The 21,735-nt window shown below is 39.5% G+C and overlaps 1 long non-coding RNA gene across 1 annotated transcript; it reads right to left on the reverse strand.

Moving 5' to 3' along the window:
* Nucleotides 1-7,922: 7,922 nt before the first annotated feature.
* Nucleotides 7,923-13,762, reverse strand: LOC134735858 (uncharacterized). The gene is made up of 5 exons (XR_010119401.1): nucleotides 13,634-13,762; nucleotides 12,783-12,888; nucleotides 11,147-11,217; nucleotides 9,247-9,378; nucleotides 7,923-8,062 (listed from the first exon to the last, which is right to left on the reverse strand). It is a non-coding gene; the product is annotated as an uncharacterized lncRNA (long non-coding RNA).
* Nucleotides 13,763-21,735: the final 7,973 nt, after the last annotated feature.

Consider the following 21,735-nt stretch of genomic DNA (forward strand, 5'->3'; position numbering starts at 1 on the left):
TGGTCAAAGATAAATGATTGTCTTTTGAGCACAAAAGCATCTTTCTGTAGACTTAAAGATGTACAACTGGCAGGGTGCTGTGGCTCATGCCTGTAATCCCAGCACTTTGGGAGGCCAAAGCAGGAGGATGGCTTGAGGCCAGGAGCTTGAAACCAGCCTGGCAACATAGCGAGACCTTGTCCCTAAAAAACATTAAAAAATTAGCCAGGCATGGTGGTGGCTACTTATAGTCCTAGCTACTCAAGAGGCTGATGTGGGAGGATTGATTGAGCCCAGGAGCTCAAGGTTGCAGTGAATTGTGATCATGCCACTGCACTCCAGCCTGGGCAACAGAGAAAGACCTTGCCTCTATTAAAAAAAAAAAAATGTAGGATTAAGTGATTTGAACTAAATTTCATAAAATTCTAACACTACTATTTTGCCTACCTAAAATTGACTTCCTTTCTCCTCTGTGACTATCAGTCTTTATAGGCCCTATTCAGGATAAAGTTCCCTAAAGGACAATTTCTTCATAAACACAAAAAATACCTATTATCCTAACCATGTGAGTACTTTATTAAAAGCATCTCCCTGAATATTTTATGTACATAAATCTTTTTTTTTTTTTTTTTTTTTTTTTTTTTTTTTGAGACGGAGTCTCGCTCTGTCGCCCAGGCTGGAGTGCAGTGGCGCGATCTCGGCTCACTGCAAGCTCCGCCTCCTGGGTTCACGCCATTCTCCTGCCTCGGCCTCTCTGAGTAGCTGGGACTACAGGCGCCCGCCACGACGCCCGGCTAATTTTTTGTATTTTTAGTAGAGACGGGGTTTCACCGTGGTCTCGATCTCCTGACCTCGTGATCCGCCCGCCTCGGCCTCCCAAAGTGCTGGGATTACAAGCGTGAGCCACCGCGCCCGGCCCATAAATCTTTTTTAATCAACCAAGTTTTACTTTCAAGGTAGATAGAATTCTGTTCAGTTCATACCAACATCTATTAAGCAATAACTATATATGAAGAATGGTGCCCCTCTCTACAAGTGCAGAGTCTAAAATGGGACATGTATTGATGTGAATAGACATGTTCAGCAGAATGTGCCAAAATGCACTGGGTCTCAGGTGGTCTTTGTCACTCTTCCAAGCCTGTACACGGAATTGGGCACATAAGTTTCAAAACTCATAGTCTAAGGTTTTAACTAATCAGTTATTCATTCTAGTCAATCAGGGGCTAATTGATTACAACTTTACACTAGTGACTTTCAGAGTTTTATTTAAAACAAAATTCTACTTAAAGTAAAACCTTACTAGTGTTCCATGAGATATAACAGGTGTTTTACAGAACAAAACAAAATGAAATCCTCTCAGGATTAGGAATATTTTCTCTAAAATTACTCTACAACATGTATGAGAGGAATATCGAACACGTAGATGTAGCTATTTTTATTTTTCTGGTAATTTTTCTTTTAAAAGGGTATGGTGAGAATGTCAAATAGTCATGAGGGATGATACAACAGAGACTGTATGACATAAGACCTACCATTACTGTGCAAGCTTTATCCAATAACAGGTGCTGCACTGTGTATTCTATTATGATTGCTGGTCTGTGTTCAAGGGTTTATTTTACCATTTCAGCATTTATATATAATGTTATCTAATATCAACTGTATATTTGCATATGAATCAAATTTTGATCGTTTCTCATTGCAAGTAATTTTTTCATGAGACCCCTTTATGATTTCTGTTCATCTATGCCTATCTTATTTCTCATGAGCTCTAATTGCTGTCTCATTAATATGTTTTAATTTTAAAGTATGATACTGCCAAATGAATTTGGGAAATTGAGATTTATATATACATGACCATTTGTGCTAGAGAATCCAACAAACTTGGGTTCTAAGCCAAACACCATCACTCAATGACAACTATTGCTGGTTATAGTTAATTACATTATCTATTGACAGCATAGTTGTAATTCATCTTACCCTAGGTACTGATAGAAATAGAGATAAAAAGCGAATCTTTTCTTTAGGTAATCACAGTCCAGGGGCAGCATTCATTTCTCCTAACCACATTCTGACAAAAAATCAAAATTTTCTGCATTCTCCAGAATCATAGAACTTCTTTTTTTTTTTGAAACGGAGTCTCACTCTGTTGCCCAGGCTGGAGTGCAGTGGCGTGATCTCGGCTCACTGCAAGCTCCGCCTTCCCGGGTTCACGCCATTCTCCTGCCTCAGCCTCTCCAAGTAGCTGGGACTACAGGCGCCCGCCACCGGGCCCAGCTAATTTTTTTTTTTTTTTGTATTTTTAGTAGAGACGGGGTTTCATCGTGGTCTCAATCTCCTGACCTCATGATCCACCTGCCTCGGCCTCCCAAAGTGCTGGGATTACAGGCGTGAGCCACCGCGCCCGGCCAATCATAGAACTTCTGAACAGAGGCCGGGCGCGGTGGCTCACGCTTGTAATCCCAGCACTTTGGGAGGCCGAGGCGGGCGGATCACGAGGTCAGGAGATCGAGACCATGGTGAAACCCTGTCTCTACTAAATGTATAAAAAAAAAAATAAGCCGGGCGCGGTGGCGGGCGCCTGTAGTCCCAGCTACTCGGAGAGGCTGAGGCAGGAGAATGGCGTGAACCCGGGAGGCGGAGCTTGCAGTGAGCCGAGACTGCGCCACTGCACTCCAGCCTGGGCGACAGAGCAAGACTCCGTCTCAAAAAAAAAAAAAAAAAAAGAACTTCTGAACAGAAAGAATGATGAACATCCAAGTCTGATCTTTATTTTATTTAAAAAATAAAGTGGAGCCCGGGTGCAGTAGCTCACACCTGTAATCCCAGCACTTTGGGAGGCCAAGGTGGGTGAATCACCTGAGGTTAGGAGTTCCATACCAGCCTGGCCAACATGGTGAAACCCCATCTCTACTAAAAATACAAAAATTAGCCAGGCGTGGTGGCAGGTGCTTGTAATCCCAGCTACTCAGGAGGCTGAGGCAGGAGAATTGCTTGAACCCAGGAGGAAGAGGCTGCAGTGGGCCTAGATTGCGCCACTGTACTCCAGCCCAGGTGACAGAATGAGACTCTGTCTCAAAAAATAATAAATAAATAAATAAATAAATAAATAAATAAATAAATAAATAATAGAGACAAGCTCTCACTCTGTTGCCCAGGCTGGTCTCAAGCTCCTGAGCTCAAGTGATCCTCGGGCCTCAGACTCCCAAACTGTGAAGATTACAGACATGAGCCACCACGCCTAGACCAAATCTGATCTTTAATAGCTGAAGATCAGAGAGTACTGCATTGCAAGTCAGGGAGTAGTGACTAAATTGTGATTAGAACCTAGGGTCAATTGTATTACTGTTCCCAAATATTCACTCTCCTTTCCTATAAAAGGATTAATTCATTTCACTCATTGTCACGTAACATGCAGTGTCTCTTACAATAGTTGTATATATCTCCATCCTATTGACATTGGGCTTGGCCATGAGCTTTGTTTGGCCATTGGCATGTTGCGGGGACATTGCATCTGCCATGGTCATGCATAAACTTTAACAGCCATCATATAGTTTACTAACTTCCTATTCTATTCCCTCTGACACAATCTCACATGTCCTGGAGGGGACACCTCCTTCAGCAGGGAATGAAGAGGGCACTTGGAGCAGACATGACTGATCCATCTTCTCACATGTGAAGAAAGTGAAAAACAGACTTTTTTATTCTTCACCCTTGTAAGCCACTGAGATTTTATAGTTCTCATTGCTAGAGCAAACCTGAATAATTTAGAATGCAAGCCAGAAAGAATATGTGATTTGTACAAGTTTACACACTTACATAGCTAAATGGCAGAACCAGAGTTAAATCTTAGTTCTTTTGACATCCAGCCCAGTATTCTTTCCATATTTTTAGAGCTCTTTAAGCCACCAGTGTAAACATCTACACAGTATATTTTACTGTGATACTTAGAACATCCCCAAAAGCAATTCACTACATGACTAAAGGTTTGTCCAATTAATTTTTCCTTAATTACCCATGTACTGAAGGCAACTCACAGGCTACAAATAATTTACGAAACTCGTTTACTCATTGTGGTCATTACTGACCATACTGGCTAGCAGTAGTCCTTCCCAATGTGAAATGGGTGATGTGCACTTGAAAATTACATGAGGCTTGCACTTTTCAACTGCTCTTGTTGGCCTGGTCATCTTCAAGTGCCTGTTATCTTGAGTGAGATAGAGGATTCTAGCAACAGCTCCATTGTGTAGTCTTATCTTAGGAACATATGGACTCTTTCACACTTGGTTTCCCTAAGTAGGCCTTTAAAAGTGATGGCAAATTCTGTCAACATCTCCACCTGTTTTGTATTCTCTCCAGTAAAAATCCGTCCAGTAGCTTCAAGAAGCTCAATCTACTGCTGAAACACTTCATGTCAGTTTCACGTGCCCCTTTAGTCATTTTCTTCCTGAAGTCGTGTCAAAAATGTCTATCTTCAATAAGCCCTGTCACTTAGAATAGAACCCTCTACCTACAGATTATGTTTTCCTTTTGACTTGCGTACTCCATTTGAAGTATGTAGCATAGATTTTCTATATCCAATTCAACGTTTTTTCTATATTCACTTTTGGATGATTCCAAGTCTTGTTATCATATCAGACTATCACAATTTTGAATGTTGAACTCAAACTAAATACTTCATTGTTTCTAGTGCTGTGGACCTTTAAAGGCACTCAGTATAGTTTAGGCTGAATTATAGTAATGATTAACTAGGCTTGTATTATGAAGAGTTAACTCCTCATTATTAATTCAAAATTGGAATCTTGGCAGAGCACGGTGGCTCACGCCTGTAATCCCAGCACTTTGGGAGGCCGAGGTGGTTGGATCACCTGCAGTCAGGAGTTCAAGACCCACCTGGCCAACATGGTGAAACCCCCATCTCTACTAAAAATACAAAATTAGCCAGATGTGGTGGCACACACCTGTAGTCCTGGCTACTTGGGAGGCTGAGACAGGAGAATTGCTTGAACCCGGGATGTAGATGCTGCAGTGAGCCAAGATTGCACCACTGCACTCCAGCCTGGGAAAGACAGAGTGAGACTCCATCTCAAAAATAAATAAATGAAATAAAATATATGCTAGAAAAAGACTATACAATTTGAAAATATAGGTAGGCAAACCTAGATTTTCCCAGCCAATTATTAAATGCTGATGAGCCAGTTTCAGACTGTCATCTTTTTTTTATTAATCAGAACACATAACCTTATATATAAATATTTTCTAGCATAAGCAGCCATTTCATAAATTTCCATGAGCTAAAACACCTCTAAAATTATAATATGCTGAATTAGGAAATTACAGAGAAATGAATTCTCGAATTGAAGCAGATAGCAAGGAAAAAAACTAATCTGAACTAAATTTTAAAGTAAAATGCTCAGCCAGGCATGGTGGCACATGCCTGTAATCCCAAACAGAAAAATCAGTTAAGCTCAGGAGTTCGAGGTGACAGTGATCTATGATGGGGCCACTGCACATCAGCCTGACTGAGAGAGCAAGACCCCATCTCTAATACATATAAAAATGTAAAAATATTATATATATACACACACACTATACACACTTAATATTACACACTATATATAGTAATAAATAAAAATAAATAGTATATATAGTGTGCATATATTATGTTTAGTATATATTAAGTATATATACTTAATATTTTTGTATTAACTACCAAATACTTGATATTTTAAGTGTTTATATATAAATATAAATATATAATATTGTTACCATAATACCATATATATGGTATTATGCATACACTATATATGTGTATATATATTGTGTGTATATATAGTATCATATACATATACTATATGTATATATACATATATAGTGTGTGTATATATACATATATAGTGCATGTGAATACTGTGTGTGCGTATACATATACACACACTATATATATATAGTATAATATATATGATATTATGGTAACGGTGACCTAATTTAGAAAAAGAGGTTCATTCATATAGTAGGTACTTCTGCCGTTCCTCTGTCAGTACTAGTCTTACTATCTCTGAAAGTTTCTGGAGGACGGTGGGGTGATAGATGGATACCCCCCAGGTGGAATTCCTATGCAGTTACAAGTCTCTTCCAGAGAACTCATGCTCCTTTTCTTACCCTTCACCCTTTCCTCCCTGCCATCCCTCCCCCACAGCATCTCACTCCATCTACACCATTCTTTCAGTGTCAGGGTTATGAATTCTCAAGGTTATGAATTCTCAAGCTAAACTCGACATTTTAAAGTAATAGCTTTACTTTAAACACATGCTACCATTTTGCCTCATCTCTTTTTGACTTTTATTCTCAAAAGTCAAATGTCTGCGGACCATTCAGGCAACTGAGCTGAAGTATTCTCCACATTTTTATACCTCCCATCCTCAATATAATGATATCCATGATGAATCCAGTGCTTCTCAACCACCTGCCCTAAGTTCCACCCCCAGAGCTCCTGATTCAGTTGGACTTAGACAAGCCCAAGCCAACAAGATGCTTTATTTATTTATTTATTTATCTATTTATTTATTTATTTATTTATTGAGACAGGGTCTTGCTTTGTCACCCAAGCTAGAGTGTAGTCATAAGATCACCGCTCACTGCAGCCTCAACCTCTGGGGCTCAAGGGATCCTCCCACCTCAGCCTCCTGAGTAGGTGGGACCACGTGTGCACTCCTCCACATCCAGCTAATTTTTACAAAAAATTTTTGTAGTGACAGGGTCTCACTATGTTGCACAGGCTGGTCTCAAACTCCTGGGTTCAAGCAATCCTCCCACTCCTAGGCTCAAGCGATCCTCCCACCTCAGCCTCCCAAAGTGTTGGGATTACAGGCATGAGCCACCCAGCCCAGGATACTTTTAAAAGCTCCCCAGGTGATTCTCGTGTATAGTCAGGGTTGAGAACCTCTGTTTCTATCTTTCCCCAGCATTGGAAGTGACCTAAAAACCACATCTTAGACCTCACTTCTTCTCTGCTCATGGATCATGAATCTATGAATCTACTTTTCTTTATAAGATCACAGATACATCTAGTATCTAAAAGATCTTGAAGAATAACTATCAATTGAAATGGTCTAAACACAAAATCACTCTGCTTATACTAAGTGAAGATAAGAATATGTATAATCAATTCAGTCTTCCAAACATTTTAACTAGATAATTAAAGCCAAACTACTTTTTCTTTGGCTTAAAATTTTAGATAATTGGGCCAGGCGCTGTGGCTCGTGACTATAATCCCAGTAATTTGGGAGACCGAGGAGGGCGGATCACTTGAGGTCAGACTTTCAAGACTAGCCTGACCAACACGATGAAACCCTGTCTCTACTAAAAATACAAAAATTATCCAGCTGTCGTGCTGGGCGCCTGTAATCCCAGCTACTCAGGAGGCTGAGGTAGGAGAATTGCTTGAACCCGGGAGGTGAGGTTGCAGTGGGTAGAGATTACGCCTCTGCACTCCAGCCTGGTCGGCAGAAAGAGATTCAGTCTCAAAAAAAAATTTAGATAATTGGCTTAACTCTCCACCTTGCTCAAGGGTGTGGACATGGCCCCACCATCCAGGTAGTGCACTATGCCATTTGCTTGGCCTACAGAGGAGGGAGTGGTGATGGTGGCAATCAGTTGTTAATTTCACATTGTGGGTGGAATTTTGACACAACCAAATCCAATGGCTTCAAGCCTTTTGCTGGATTATTACTTCTGAATACATTCAATTTGGATCAGAACTCAGAAATGAAATGTTATTTCCTTCTCTTCATCCCCCCCTATAAAACTTCTATTAATACTTATTTATTTATTTAGAACTCCTGGTATTTTTGTGACAATGCTCTCTTCCCACTGTTTCCTTGTGGCAAGCTAAAGAGTCTTTGGTTTTTGACCTTTTGATATGAAAACATGCATTACAGCCATGCTTTTGTGACTTTTTTATTTTTTTTTTTTTAGGGAAGTGGCAAGAATGTGTGGAACGATCACAAAGTTCACATTTCCTCTTATAAACACAACAAAACGGCAACTCATCAGAGTTTCTCACTCTTTACTTCAGGGCCTTTATCTTTAAAAAGAAAGGAGAGAGAAAGAGAAGAAAATTCAGAAACTATATACTTTTATGATATCCACCAAGCCTATGGCTTTGGACAGAAGATCCAACATTAATTTTCAAACTTTCAGCCAAACTGTATACAGTATTGTGTACAGCAGTGTGAAGATCTCAGATAAAATCCTAGTTCTATCCACTCATTGTGTGACTTAGGGAAAATTACCTAACTTCCCTAAATCTTGTTTTGTGTTCTATAAAATGATCTCATGTGAATCTTATGTAAATTAAATTTAATAATATATGTAAAGCATTTTCACAGTGTCTGGCAAAGAAGACAGAGTCAATAAATGATAAAGCAACATTATTATTGCCCTAGGCAGATCCTCTGAAAGTTAACATGGGCTGCATTTTTCAAACTCTTCTCTGACCACATCAAACTCAAGTATTAAACAATTGAAAACTAGTGATTTCAGAGGTTTCCTCAGTAACCTTAGTTATAAGAAAAAGACAACTCCTACGTAGTACGGGAAGTCCTAGCCAGAGCAATCAGATAAAAGGAATACTTTAATTAATTACTTAATTAATTAATTTATTTATTTATTTTTGGGCCAGGTGCAGTAGCTCAAGCCTGTAATCCCAGCACTTTGGGAGGCCGAGATGGGTAGATCACGAGGTCAGGACATCGAGACCATCCTGGCTAACACAATGAAATCCCGTCTCTACTAAAAAAATACAAAAAAAAAAAAAATTAGCCAGGCATGGTGTCAGGCGCCTGTAGCCCCTACTCGGGAGGCTGAGGCAGGAGAATGGCGTGAACCTGGGAGGCGGAGCTTGCAGTGAGCTGAGATGGCACCACTGCACTCCATCCGGAGCCACAGAGTGAGACTCCATCTCAAAAAATAATAATAAAATAAATAAATAAATAAATAAACACTTGTTAAAGGCATCCACATTGGAAAAGTGGAATTCAAATTGTCCACCTTTGCAGATATCTAGAAAAGTGTAAACACTCCCCCAGAAACACCTAGCCAGAGCAATCAGATAAAAGAAATAAATACTTATTAAAGGCATCCACATTGGAAAAGTGGAATTCAAATTGTCCGTTTTTGCAGATATCTAGAAAAGCTTAAACACTCCCCAGAAACTCTTAGATCTGATAAATAAGTTCAGTAAAGTTGCAGGATACAAAATCAACTTACAAAAATCCGTGTATTTTGGCTGTGCACGGTGGCTCATGCTTGTAATCCCAGCACTTTGGGAGGCCAAGGCGGGTGGATCATCTGAGGTCAGGAGTTGGAGACCAGCCTGGCCAACATGGTCAAACCCCATCTCTACTAAAAATACAAAAATTAGCTAGGCATGGTGGCAGGTGCTTGTAATCCCAGCTATTTGGAAGGCTAAGCCAGAAGAATCGCTTGAAACCAGGAGGTGGAGGTTGCAGTGAGCCGATATCATGCCACTGCATTCCAGCCTGGGCAACAGAGTGAGAATCCATCTCAAAAAAAAAAAAAAAGAAGCCAAAAAAATCAATGTATTTCTATACACCAATAATGAACTAGCTGAGAAAAAATCAAGAAGGCAATTCCATTTACAATGGCCTCAAAACAACAACAACAACAACAACAAAAACCTAGAAATAAATCTAGCCAAAGAGATGAAAAACCTAAAAAAAAAAAAGCTATAAAAACACTGATGAAAGAAATGGAAGAAGGGCCAGGTGTGGTGGCTCACACCTGTAATCCCAGCACTTTGGGAGGCCAAGGCAGGCAGATCACTTGAGGCCAGGAGTTCAAGACCAGCCTGGCCAACATAATGAAACCTTGTCTCTACTAAAAATACAAAAATTAGGCTGGGCGTGGTGGCTCACGTCTGTAATCCCAGCACTTTGGGAGGCCGAGGCAGGCGGATCACAAGGTCAGGAGATGGAGACCATCCTGGCTAACACAGTGAAACCCCGTCTCTCCTAAAAATCCAAAAATTTAGCTGGGCATGGTGGCAGGTGCCTGTAGTCCCAGCTACTTGGGAGGCTGAGGCAAGAGAATCGCATGAACCTGGGAGGCGGAGCTTGCAGTGAGCTGAGATTGCGCCACTGCACTCCAGCCTGGGTGACAGAGCGAGACTCTGTCTCAAAAAAAAAAAAAAAAAAAAAAAAAATTAGCCAGGCATGTGGACATGCTTGTAATTCCAAGTACTCAGGAGGCTGAGGCACAAGAACTGCTTGAACTTGGGAGGCAGAGGTTGCAGTGACCCAAGATCACACCACTGCACTCCAGCCTGGGCAACACAGTGAGACTGTCTGAAGAAAGGGAGAAGAGAAGAGAAAGAGAAGAGAAGAGAAGAGAAGAGAAGAGAAGAGAAGAGAAGAGAAGAGAAGAGAAGAGGAAGAGAAGAATGCAAACAAATGGAAGGATATCCGATGCTCATGGATCAGGAGAACTAATATTGTTAAAATGACCATATTGCCTAAAGCAATCAACAGATTCAATGCAATCCCTATCAAAATAACAAAGTAATTTTTCACAGAAATAGGAAAAACAATCCTAAAATTCATATCCAAAAAAGAGCCCTAATAGCCAAAGCAATCCTGAGCAAAATGAACAAAGTTAGAGGCATCACATTACCTGACATCAAAATATATTACAAGACTACAGTAACCAAAACAACATGGTATTTGTAAAAAACAGACACCTAGATCAATGGTACAGAATAGAAAACCCACAAATAAATCCACATATTTATAGCCAACTGATTTTTTACAAAGGCATCAAGAATATACATTGGGAAAACGACATCCTCCTAAACAAATGGTGCTGGGAAAATTGGATATCCATATGCAAAGAATTAAACTGGATCCCTATCTCTTACCATGTACAAAAATCAACTCAAGATGGATTAAAGACTTAAACATAAGACCCCAAACTATAAAACTACTGGAAGAAAATGTACAGAAAACAATTCAGGACATGGGTTTAGGCAAATATTTTATAGCTAAGACTTTAAAAGCACAAGCAACAAAAATGAAAATAAACAAATGGAACTATATTAAACCAAAAAGCTTCTGCACAGCAAAGGAAAGAATAAACATAGTGAAAAGACAACCTGCTCAACTGGAGAAGATATTTGCCAGCGATTCGTCTGCCAAGGGACTAATATCCAGAATCTATGAGGAACTGAAACAATAGTAAAAAAACAAACAAATAATACCATTAAAAAGTGAGCAAAGGGCATAAATAGACATTTCTCAAAAGAAGACATATAAATGGCCAACAAGTAATATGGAATACTTCCTCTTGGCTGGGCGCGGTGGCTCACGCCTGTAATCCCAGCACTTCGGGAGGCACAAGGTAGGTGGATCACCTGAGGTCAGGAGTTCGAGACCAGCCTGACCAACATGGAGAAACTCCATCTCTACTAAAAATACAAAATTAGCCAGGTGTGATGGCACATGCCTGTAATCCGAGCTACTTGGGAGGCTGAGGCAGGAGAATCGCTTGAACCCAGGAGGGGGAGGTTTCGGTGAACCCAGATGGTGCCATTGCACTCCAGCCTGGGCAACAAGAGCAAAACTCCATCTCAAAAAAGAAAAGAAAAGAAAAGAAATGAAAAACTTCTCAGCATCACTGAACATCAGTGAAACGCAAATCAAAATCATAATGAGATATCATCTTACCCTACTTAGAATGGCTTTTATTAAAAGCCATTCTATAAATGGCTATAAATAACAGATGCTAGTGAGGGTGCAAAGGGAACTCATACAGTGTTGGTGGAAATGTAAATTAGCACAACCACTATGGAAAACAGCATAGAGATTTCTCAGAAAACTGAAAATAGAACTATCATGTAATCCAGCAATCCCACTACTGAGTATTTATCCAAAGGAAAAGAAATCAGTATATCAAAAGGATATATATCAGTATATCAAAAGGATACACTCACGTTTACTGCAGCCCTACTCACAATAACAAAGATATGAAATCAACCTATAGACCAACAGATAAAGAAAATGCGCCATATATATACAATGTGATACAATTGAGCCATAAAAAATAATGAAATTATGTCATTTGCAGCAACATGCACAGAATTAGAGGTAATTGTATTAAGTGAAATAAGCCAGGCACAGAAAGACAAGTATTTCATGTTCTCACTCATAGGTGGGAGCTAAAAAAGTTGATTATCATGGAGGTGGAGGGTAGAATAATAGATACCAGAGGCTGGGAAGGGTGTGTGGGTTGGGGAGAGGGATTAAGAAAGGCTGTGTAATGGGTACAAACATATGGTTAGGAAGAACGATTAAGTTGTAATGTTCAATAGCAGAGTAGAGTGACTACAGTTAACAACAATATATTGTACATTTCAAAATAGCGAGAAAAGAGGACTTGAAATGTTCCCAAGACGTAGAAATGATGAGTCCTCGAGGTGATGGATACCCCAAATACCCTGACTTGATTATTTCACATTCTATACACGTAACAAAATATCACATGTACCCCACACATATGTACAAATATTATATATTAATAAAAAGAGAGGCCGGGCACAGTGGCTCACGCCTGTAATCACAGCACTTTGGCAGGCCAAGACGGGCGGATCACGAGGTCAGGAGATTGAGACCATCCTGGCTAACACAGTGAAACCCCGTCTCTACTAAAAATACAAAAAATTAGCCAGGCGTGGTGGCAGGAGCCTGTAGTCCGAGCTACTCGGGAGTCTGAGGCAGGAGAATGGTGTGAACCTGGGAGGCGGAGCTTGCAGTGAGCCGAGATCGGGCCACTGCACTCCAGCCCGGGTGACAAAGTGTGCCACTGCACTCCAGCCTGGGCGATAAAGCGAGACTCCGTCTAAAAAAAAAAGAAAAAGAAAAAGAAAAAGGTGATAAGTAGGAAACTCACAAACCATAGGATATGTAAAAACTGGGCAAGCAGGCTTCCATAATGCAGTATTCACTATGGAGAAATAACACATAAATATAAGGGCAATCCAAGTTCCTAGTATTCCAAATGGACCAGTAATTAGTAATAATTCAACATGAGGCCTGTACCGTCAAGAAACTATGGGAGCCTTTTTGATCCTAACTTCATTGAATATTATTAATAGAATGACTCTGACCAAAACACTGACATATGTATACTTCAGCAGACAGTACAGGGAAAGCATACATATGACTGAGATGCGGAAGGCTTCCAGAGCTCTGCTCGTTTCTTCAAGAGGTCAGCCCCCCTAACCTGCTGCATTATTGGTTCAAAGTCGCTGTGGGACCATCCAAGCAAGCAGTCACCCCACTTCCTGCTAATCCTCCAAATCTTCCCCAGGGGTTTGCATTCCAAGCCTGTCCTGACTCTGCTGCCCCAGGGACTCCTCTAGGCTCACAGCATGGGGAATTCTATGGCTATAAGAAGATACTCCAAGAAGATGGAAGATCAGAACTGTATTAACTCACAGAGAAGTCTGAAAGAGGAGATGTGGCTCTGAACTCCCAGATGAAAGAGATTTAAGCTTATGAATCACTGAAAATAGCAAGAAATCAAACAAAAAGGGCCTTGTCCCAGAGTAATAGCCTCACTCAGAGATTAAAATAGGTCTGACCTTTGTCTGTGGGACTGTGTTGTCTCAGTCATATTTAGTTGCTCCAGCTGAGGACTTCTGAAACCTCCATCTGCATGTTGTGAAACCCCTTCTCTGGGTCACGGGTTGGTCTCTTCCCGAACACAGAAGAGCCACTTATTCTGGACGGTACTTAATGGGGTTTGTGGCTTCCAAGCCAAGAAAGTGGAGCTCACTGAGGTTCTATTTTTTCTTGCTCAAATAAAGTTAGAAACAGTATCATGTGACAGTCATGAAAATTGAGGTTCTTCAACTGACACTGAAGTTACATGACCCTCATCCACCTGTTCACTCACCTCTGGAAGGACTTGAAAGTCCCAGTCTCCTTGTATGGCTCCTCCGCTCAGAAAGCTCATGAGAGGAGCCCACTGTGACTGTTTTTTGAGATTTGGGGGTACAGCTTTGTTGAACAGGATTAACAGAACAGAAGGCAAGCTATTTATAGCCAGAAAGCCCTGGGACCAGGACTCCAGAAGCCTGTTCTTAACTTCCAGCCCTGTCCATGAGTCACTGCCTCACGCCCAAATTATTTCTTGCTTCCTCAGTTTCACCTACTATAAAGTGGAGATACTCATACTCATTCCTACTTTCTTGGTATATTGTGAAAAGAAATTATTACATACGTGAGCCCTAGGGAAGAAAGACTTAAAGCATCTTTATTGCTGTTTCTTATTGCCAAATAGTATCCATGGTAATCATAGCTTTCTTCTATTAATAACCCATGCTACCTCTGACCTGGTAACCTAAACGTTAAAAGATGTATATCACATTACAGTTTTGAAGTCCTCTGTTCTATAAAATACTGCTTTTAATTCACATAGCATCTAATTTTGATCAGAGTCATTTACCAAAAATCATTTTACCAAAAATCATTCTGCATGAGTAGCCTCAATTAAGATGCAGCAGGAGCTGAAGACTGCAACGCACAGTAAATACAACCCAGGGGCTTCAAGTATAAACCCTTGGTCTCATAGTATACTGATATGGTTTGGCTCTGTGTTCCCGCCCAAATCACATCTTGAATTGTACTCCCATAATTCCCACATATTGTGGGAGGGACCCTGTGGGAGATAATTGAATCATGGGGTCGGTTTCCCCTATACTGTTCTCATGGTAGTAAATAAGTCTCACGAGATCTGATGGTTTGATAAAGAGAAACCTGTTTCACTTGGCGCTCATTCTCTCTCTTGCTGCCACCATATGAAACATGCCTTTCACTTTCCACCATGATTGTGAGACCTTCCCAGCCACATGGAACTGTGAGTGCAAAAAGCCTCTTTCTTTTGTAAATTGCCCAGTCTCGGGTATGTCTTTATCAGCAGCGTAAAATAGACCAATACATATACCATCCCATTAGATAGTGGTGGCCATTTTCTTTCCTGATTTATTCTTCTGTTGTCCTCTTTGACCTGGAAGGAATTAAGGTGACAGTGGTGCCATTCGTTTGTATGTCTTATTTAAACCACCCCCGTAAACAAGCATTATTTTAAAACTTGCCTGGGATAAGCAAAATCGTGTGGTCCACACCATCAGACTCCAACTCACCTAAAATAGTTTTCTGTTCTCTTATAGTAAAAGTGACATGTAAAAATCAAACTTGAAGTTTTATTTTTAATTGTGGTAAATTATACATAAAACTTTATGTTAATCATTTTCAAGAGTGTACAGTTCAGCAATATTACATACATTCACATTGTTTGTGTAACCATTACCACCATCCATCTCCAGAATGTTTTCATCTTTCCAAATTGAAACTGTGTACCCATTAAACAACTCTCCCCATTCCTCACTCCTTCCAGCACCTGGTAACCACCATTCTACTTTTCATCTCTATGAATTTGACCACTCATGTAAGTAGAATCATGGAATATTTGTCTGTTCCTGACTTATTTCACTTAGCATAACTCCCACAAGGTTTATCCATGTTGTAGCATTTGTCAGAATTTCTATCCTTTTTAAGGCTGAATCATATTCCATTACCGGTATATACCATATTGTGTTTATCCATTCATACATCAGTGGACACTTAGGCTACTTCCACCTCTTGGTTATTGTGAGTAATGCTGCTGTGAATGTGGGTGTACAAATACAACAGTTTCAGCCAGGTGCAGTGGCTCACGCCTGTAATCCCAGCACTTTGGGAGGCCGAGGCGGGCAAATCACCTGAGGTCAGGAGTTCAAGACCAGCCTGACCAACATGGAGAAACCCCATCTCTACTAAAAATGCAAAATTAGATGAGCGTGGTGGTGCAGGCTGAGGCAGGAGAATCGCTTGAACCCGGGAGGTGGAGGTTGCGGTGAGCCCAGATTGCGCCATTGTACTCCAACCTGGGCAACAAGAATGAAACTCCTCTCAAAACAAAACAAACAAACAAAAACAAATACGACAGATTCTCGGAATATGACAGGAATTGGTTCCAAGACACACACACAACCCACACGTAACAAAATCTGTGGGTACTCAAGTCCCACAGTCAGCCCTGAGAGACCCGTTTATACAAAAATTTGGCCTTCCATATACGTGGGTTTCACATTTTGAATACTGTATTTTCAATCCATGTATCTGTATCTCTTACAGACGTTGCTTCAATTTTGGGGGGTATGTGCCCAAAGGTGAAGTTGCTGGATCATATATTAATTTTATTTTTAATTTTTTAAGAGATGTCATATGATTTTTCATAGTGGCTACACCGTTTTGTATTCCCTCTGGCAATGCACAAGGGTTTCCATTTCTCCATATCCTCACCAACACTCGTTATTTCTTGTTTGTTTGGTACTAGCCATCCTAATGGGTATGTTGAAATTCTATTTTTAATTAATGAGTGAGAGATGGAGGGATCAGATTTAAACAGGTTACAAGGCAGTCTTATAAATTTGTATGAGACTTCTCTTGGGCAGAGTGAGAAGGACTAAAACAGAATGACTGACTAAGAGTCATCTCAAATAACTGTACTTATTGGTTACCCTTGCTCTGTCTGAAGAGGAAGTGTACAAGAAATGCCTGCAAAAGATAGCAGGGATTTTCCCTTCTAACTCCAAGACAGCCAGAGAAAAGTGAGCCTCAGAAGAGAAAAAAAAGGAAGACTTTAATGTAAAGAACTCAAAATGTTCTGGATGACCCTGAGATGCAGTTTAGTGTTTTCACTGTTTTGCACAGTTTCACTATGGAATTGCCTGACAGAAGCAGATAAGCTACAGAAGGAAGAGTGGGAGGGGTCTTCTCAGGAACTGGGCAACAGAATGGGGAAAATATGTATGGCTAACCCTGGTCAAAGGTAGAAATTAAAAGAATGAGATGGGAAATTAAGCCTAGAAAAACTGACTTGTTTCTGCTCTTCTCACTCCTACCCCAGAGCAATCACGAAAAGAACTTAACATACTGCTTACTTCCTTTCCTAAACTGCTGATGCCCTGTTTACTGCTGGCATGCTACTCCCTGTCTGCCCATAGCCCCCGTCTGCAGGATCTTACCCATCTCCATGCTCTCTCCTGGTCAGGCATTTGAAAAAATACTTCTTGAATACCTGCTAACCATGGAAGTTAAACAAGAGTAGATAACTTGGGATTTTTAACACTTTTAAATAAAATTGTGTTCAAAGGAAAATTAGTGGAAGATGACATTGGTGTGCCAGGGACAGGGCAATGGGATTGGTCTGCCTCTGGAATAAGCAATTTATTTTTTGTGGAGAATTTTTAAATTTTAAAATAATTAAGATGAATTTTAAAATAATAATAAACTAAAATAAACTCACTCTGCTTTTTATTTTCCCTATGCTCTGCCAATTCTAAATTGCCAATGATAAAATACTGCTCCTATGCAAAATATCTTTTGTTGGTCCAAGTTCTAAACAATTATGTGGTTACTGTTGAGTTTTAATAATATATATGTAATCTTCAGATACATAGAGAATATATTTTTCATTAATAAACATGAGTTGGGCCTGGTGGCCGATGCCTGTAATCCCAGCACTTTAGGAGGTGGGAGGATTGCTTGAGGCCAGGAGTTAGAGACCAGCCTGGGCAACATAACAAGACCACCATCTCTACAAAAAATTTTCTAAAAAATTAAAATGATTAGCCAGTGAGGTGGCGCATATCTGTAGTCCCAGCTACTCAAGAAGCTGGGGTGGCAGGATCACTTGAGCCTAGGAGGTTGATGTTCCAGTGGGCTATGATCATTCCACTGTGTTGGATGATAGAGGGAGACTCCATCTCAAAAAAAAAAAAAAAAAGAAAAGCATAAATAAAAAAATAAACATTGTATTCTATGTGGAAGTCAAAGAATTCCCATTTGTGTACCAGAGACTTAGCTGTCCTTATTTGTTTTGAGAGCAAATTCAAAATTATTTGGAATCATTTGAGCTCACCTGGAGAACAGTTAATGTCTCCAGCACTTAGGGTATACAGCTTCATATGTCTAAAACTATGGGCCAGGCACCGTGGCTCACACCTGTAATCCCAGCACTTTGGGAGGCCGAGACGGGCAGATTGCCTGGGGTCAAAAGTTCAAGTCCAGCCTGGCCAACATGGTGAAACCCCGTCTCTACTAAAAAAAATAAAAAAATTAGTCGGGCGTGGTGGCTGGCACCTGTAATCCCAGCTACTCGGGAGGCTGAGGCAGGAGAATTGCTTGAACCGGGAGGTGGAATTTGCAGTGAGCCGTGAGCCGAGATCCCGCCATTGCACTCCAGCCTGGGTGACAAAAGCTAAACTCTGTCTCAAAAACAAAAGACAAAGAGAAAAAAGTATGGATTCAAAACAATAATTGTGAAGACAGAAAAAAAAAATTGAGTGACTTCAATTTTGCCTCTATATAACTACTTAGAGTTACTCGTGTTTAAAAGTTTAAACTAATGGAACAGGGTACACAGTAGTATCACAATTATTGTTTTGAATCCATATTTTTTCTCAAGAAATTATGTATTATATATTAATTGTTATGTATTATATATTATTATGTAGTGTATATTAATTATTATGTATCTTATTATTTATAGATTGTGTTATATGTTAATGTATATTATATATTACTTATGTATTATATATTAATTTTATACGTATAATTAAATACTTTTTTCTATATTTGTTTTATTTTCGTTTTTAATTCATTTACTTGCATGATTACATATATTAAATTTAATGCAACTGTACTGTCTATGTTTCTTTTCTGGCTATTACTCATATCATGATTATTATGAAATATATTTTTCCTCTGGCAGTATTAAAAATGATCAGCATGGGTGTCAAAAATACTAGGTATATAACTGCCCTTACTGGATTTTTTTCTAAACTGTGCATGATTCATTATTCAATTATCCAACAAAGCACCTGATATCTGACAGGCAGTGGGTTCAGTGGTGGATAATAGAGACCAATAAAACACAGCTCGTGTCTCAAGGTCAGTGGCACTAGAATATGGTAGACTGGAAAGGTCTAGATTATGGATAAAAAATGAGGCCAGACTGAACACAGTGATATGAGATTAACGTACAAGTGAATAAATTCAAAACAACCCAAATTGATCAAATCTCATATTTCATTTATTTTCCCACAAATGAGAGTCCTGCTATATGCCCCAAAGAAGGGACCTGACATTTTTTACACCTACTTAAAAAGATATTTATGAATCTTTTTCCAATCTAGTTCTGCAATTATGAAATGCCACAATCACAATGCCTGTTTATGCTATTTTAATAAACATGCAATAGAGAAAGTAGGCTTATGCACATCAAAACTAAGTAAACCTAGTTCTCCAAATTCTTATTTTCAGTATTCTGTATTGAAAGGTGAAGGGTATATGTAGATAACTTTCTGTTGTTTTTGCTATTTTGATGATGAGAAAGGATGGGAGAAGTACCAAGTCTAAAGTAAAAAAAAAAAACCTAGAAGGAACACAGAGCCGAAGGGTATGAGGGATCTTTAATATATTTTTATTTTTTCTATGCAACCCTAAAACACACACGCACACACATCCCACACCTTGCTCTTTTTGGAAACCAGAATTCCCCCAATTCTTTGGAAAAAAGAAGTATTCAACTGAATTTAAAATACAAGAGGGTTGATTATTGCTGAGCAATTAAGACCTGGGAAATTCCTCTTCAAATTTATATTCTGTAGCTATCATCAACATGAGACTCCATATCATTTTTTTTTTCCTTAATGCACTTTGGCAGAGGGCTTCATTTCCTATCAAATAGACCATTTTGCAACCTTCTGTGCAGAACTGTACAGGTGGTCCAAGGGATAATGGAATGAAATTGAGCAAAAGAAATTTTAGGTTGAAAATTAGTGAAAAAAAAATACCTGTAGCAAGGCCCATGATTCTGGAAATAATCTCCCAGTGGAACTGGTAATGGCTCCATCACACATATAATTTTAAAAAAGAATGGAAAAATGCATACGACAGTATTCTATAAAGATATAGCCTGTATTTTAAAAGGAGAGAAAAAATGGCCTAATTTTCCCTCTGTAATTTTCATTATTCTGCTCTGAATGGTCTCTTCACACATGATATCTGACAATTTGAGTATTTAAAGCAAAAAAAGAAAAACCACAAAAATGATCTTTGGTCAACTCTTCAAGGCAAGAGTTAAAGAACTTTAAAAGGAAATATTCTTGGCAACAAAAATCGGGTTTAAATGTATGATAAGATACTCATACTTATTTCATACACATTTATGCACTTATTCAGTGTGTGTGGCTTGTTTTAAGATCAAAATTCATATGGGTTTGAATGTAGTCACCATTTCAACATCTCAGTCCCTGCAGCTGATGCTGATATTGATGTTTCCCGTTAAGAGAAAAATCCCGTTTTTTAGGCTGACACAGGAAATACCACTCAGCACTGGAATACATATGAAAATCAGGAAATTTTCAAAGATGTAATGCAGGAAATCAACCAGGGAATATTCAAATTGTCACAATGTGCTTAACATTTTAAACATTTCTTCCTCTTTTAAATAAATGCTGAGCAAAGCTTCCTGTGTTTCAAAAGCAACATTGATGGACTCTCAAAATGGCAAGTCCCACATATTTACCATCTCTTCTCTTCACCCTGAATTTATTTTCCTGACTCGAGGTAGTTTCCAGGGCTTAAAAGATGGCCTATATGGCACTTAAATGTATTTATGTTTAAACTCCTGTCTTCATGGAGTAGATAAGAAGTAAAATCAGCCATTGTCATGGACAACTTGCTCCTCTGAGTTCTTAACTGTTTTGGGGAGAAAGTGAGATACCAAGGAGTAAGAAACCTGTTTTCAGTTCTTGAGAGACTTACAGGTCAGGTGAGAAGAGGTGATATAATGCTAGGAACGTAAACACAAGGCACCGTTATCTGTGTTTCTTTACCTCTAAAATGTGGGAATATTATTTACTTGGTGATAAGATTAGACAAAATGATTGCTGCAAAGCACTCAGGCACATATAAGTGCTGTATTAAAGATCATTATCATTGAAGAGGAATTGCCAGATGAGTAATTTTAAAAGATGAAGGTGAGCTCAGATATTGCGGAGAAGCAGCTGTCAAGAACAGATGAGACAGTCTGAGGCAGCCCCGGAAAAGTTTCTTGGACAAAGCGGGACTTATACTGGGCCTTGAAAATTTAGAAAGACCAGCTAAAAGGCAAAGAAAGTCTCTGTTTACTTCCAAAAATGGAGATTGGCAGGACTATCTGAGCTGATGACACATTCCTTGAAACTCCTTTCTTGGGTGATCCTGACAGACTGATTTCCCATGTCCTTTAAACCTGTTTTTCCAACTAAGTGCAAACATCAGAGATGAGCTCGTTTACAATTTAGTCCTAACTCAAATTTGCCCCAGTTCAAACTCCTCCAGAGGACAACCTGAGAGCACTCACTAGCCGATACTTCCTGAAAAACCTCTACAACAGGGCAACACTCTAAAGACCCTTGGAGATCAGTGGGGAATGGGTTTGAGAGCAAACTGAAGCTACCTTTCAACATAAGTCAAAGTTAACCAGGCAATTCCTTTCCAGTCACCATAGACAAGTGAAAGCCCCACACCCCTTGAGTCAATGGGAAGTCATTTCTTAACTCCCTTTTGAGAAATGCTGCTGGTGATTCAG

The sequence above is a fragment of the Symphalangus syndactylus genome, chromosome 2, assembly GCF_028878055.3.
Source record: "Symphalangus syndactylus isolate Jambi chromosome 2, NHGRI_mSymSyn1-v2.1_pri, whole genome shotgun sequence".
Lineage (NCBI taxonomy): Eukaryota > Metazoa > Chordata > Mammalia > Primates > Hylobatidae > Symphalangus > Symphalangus syndactylus.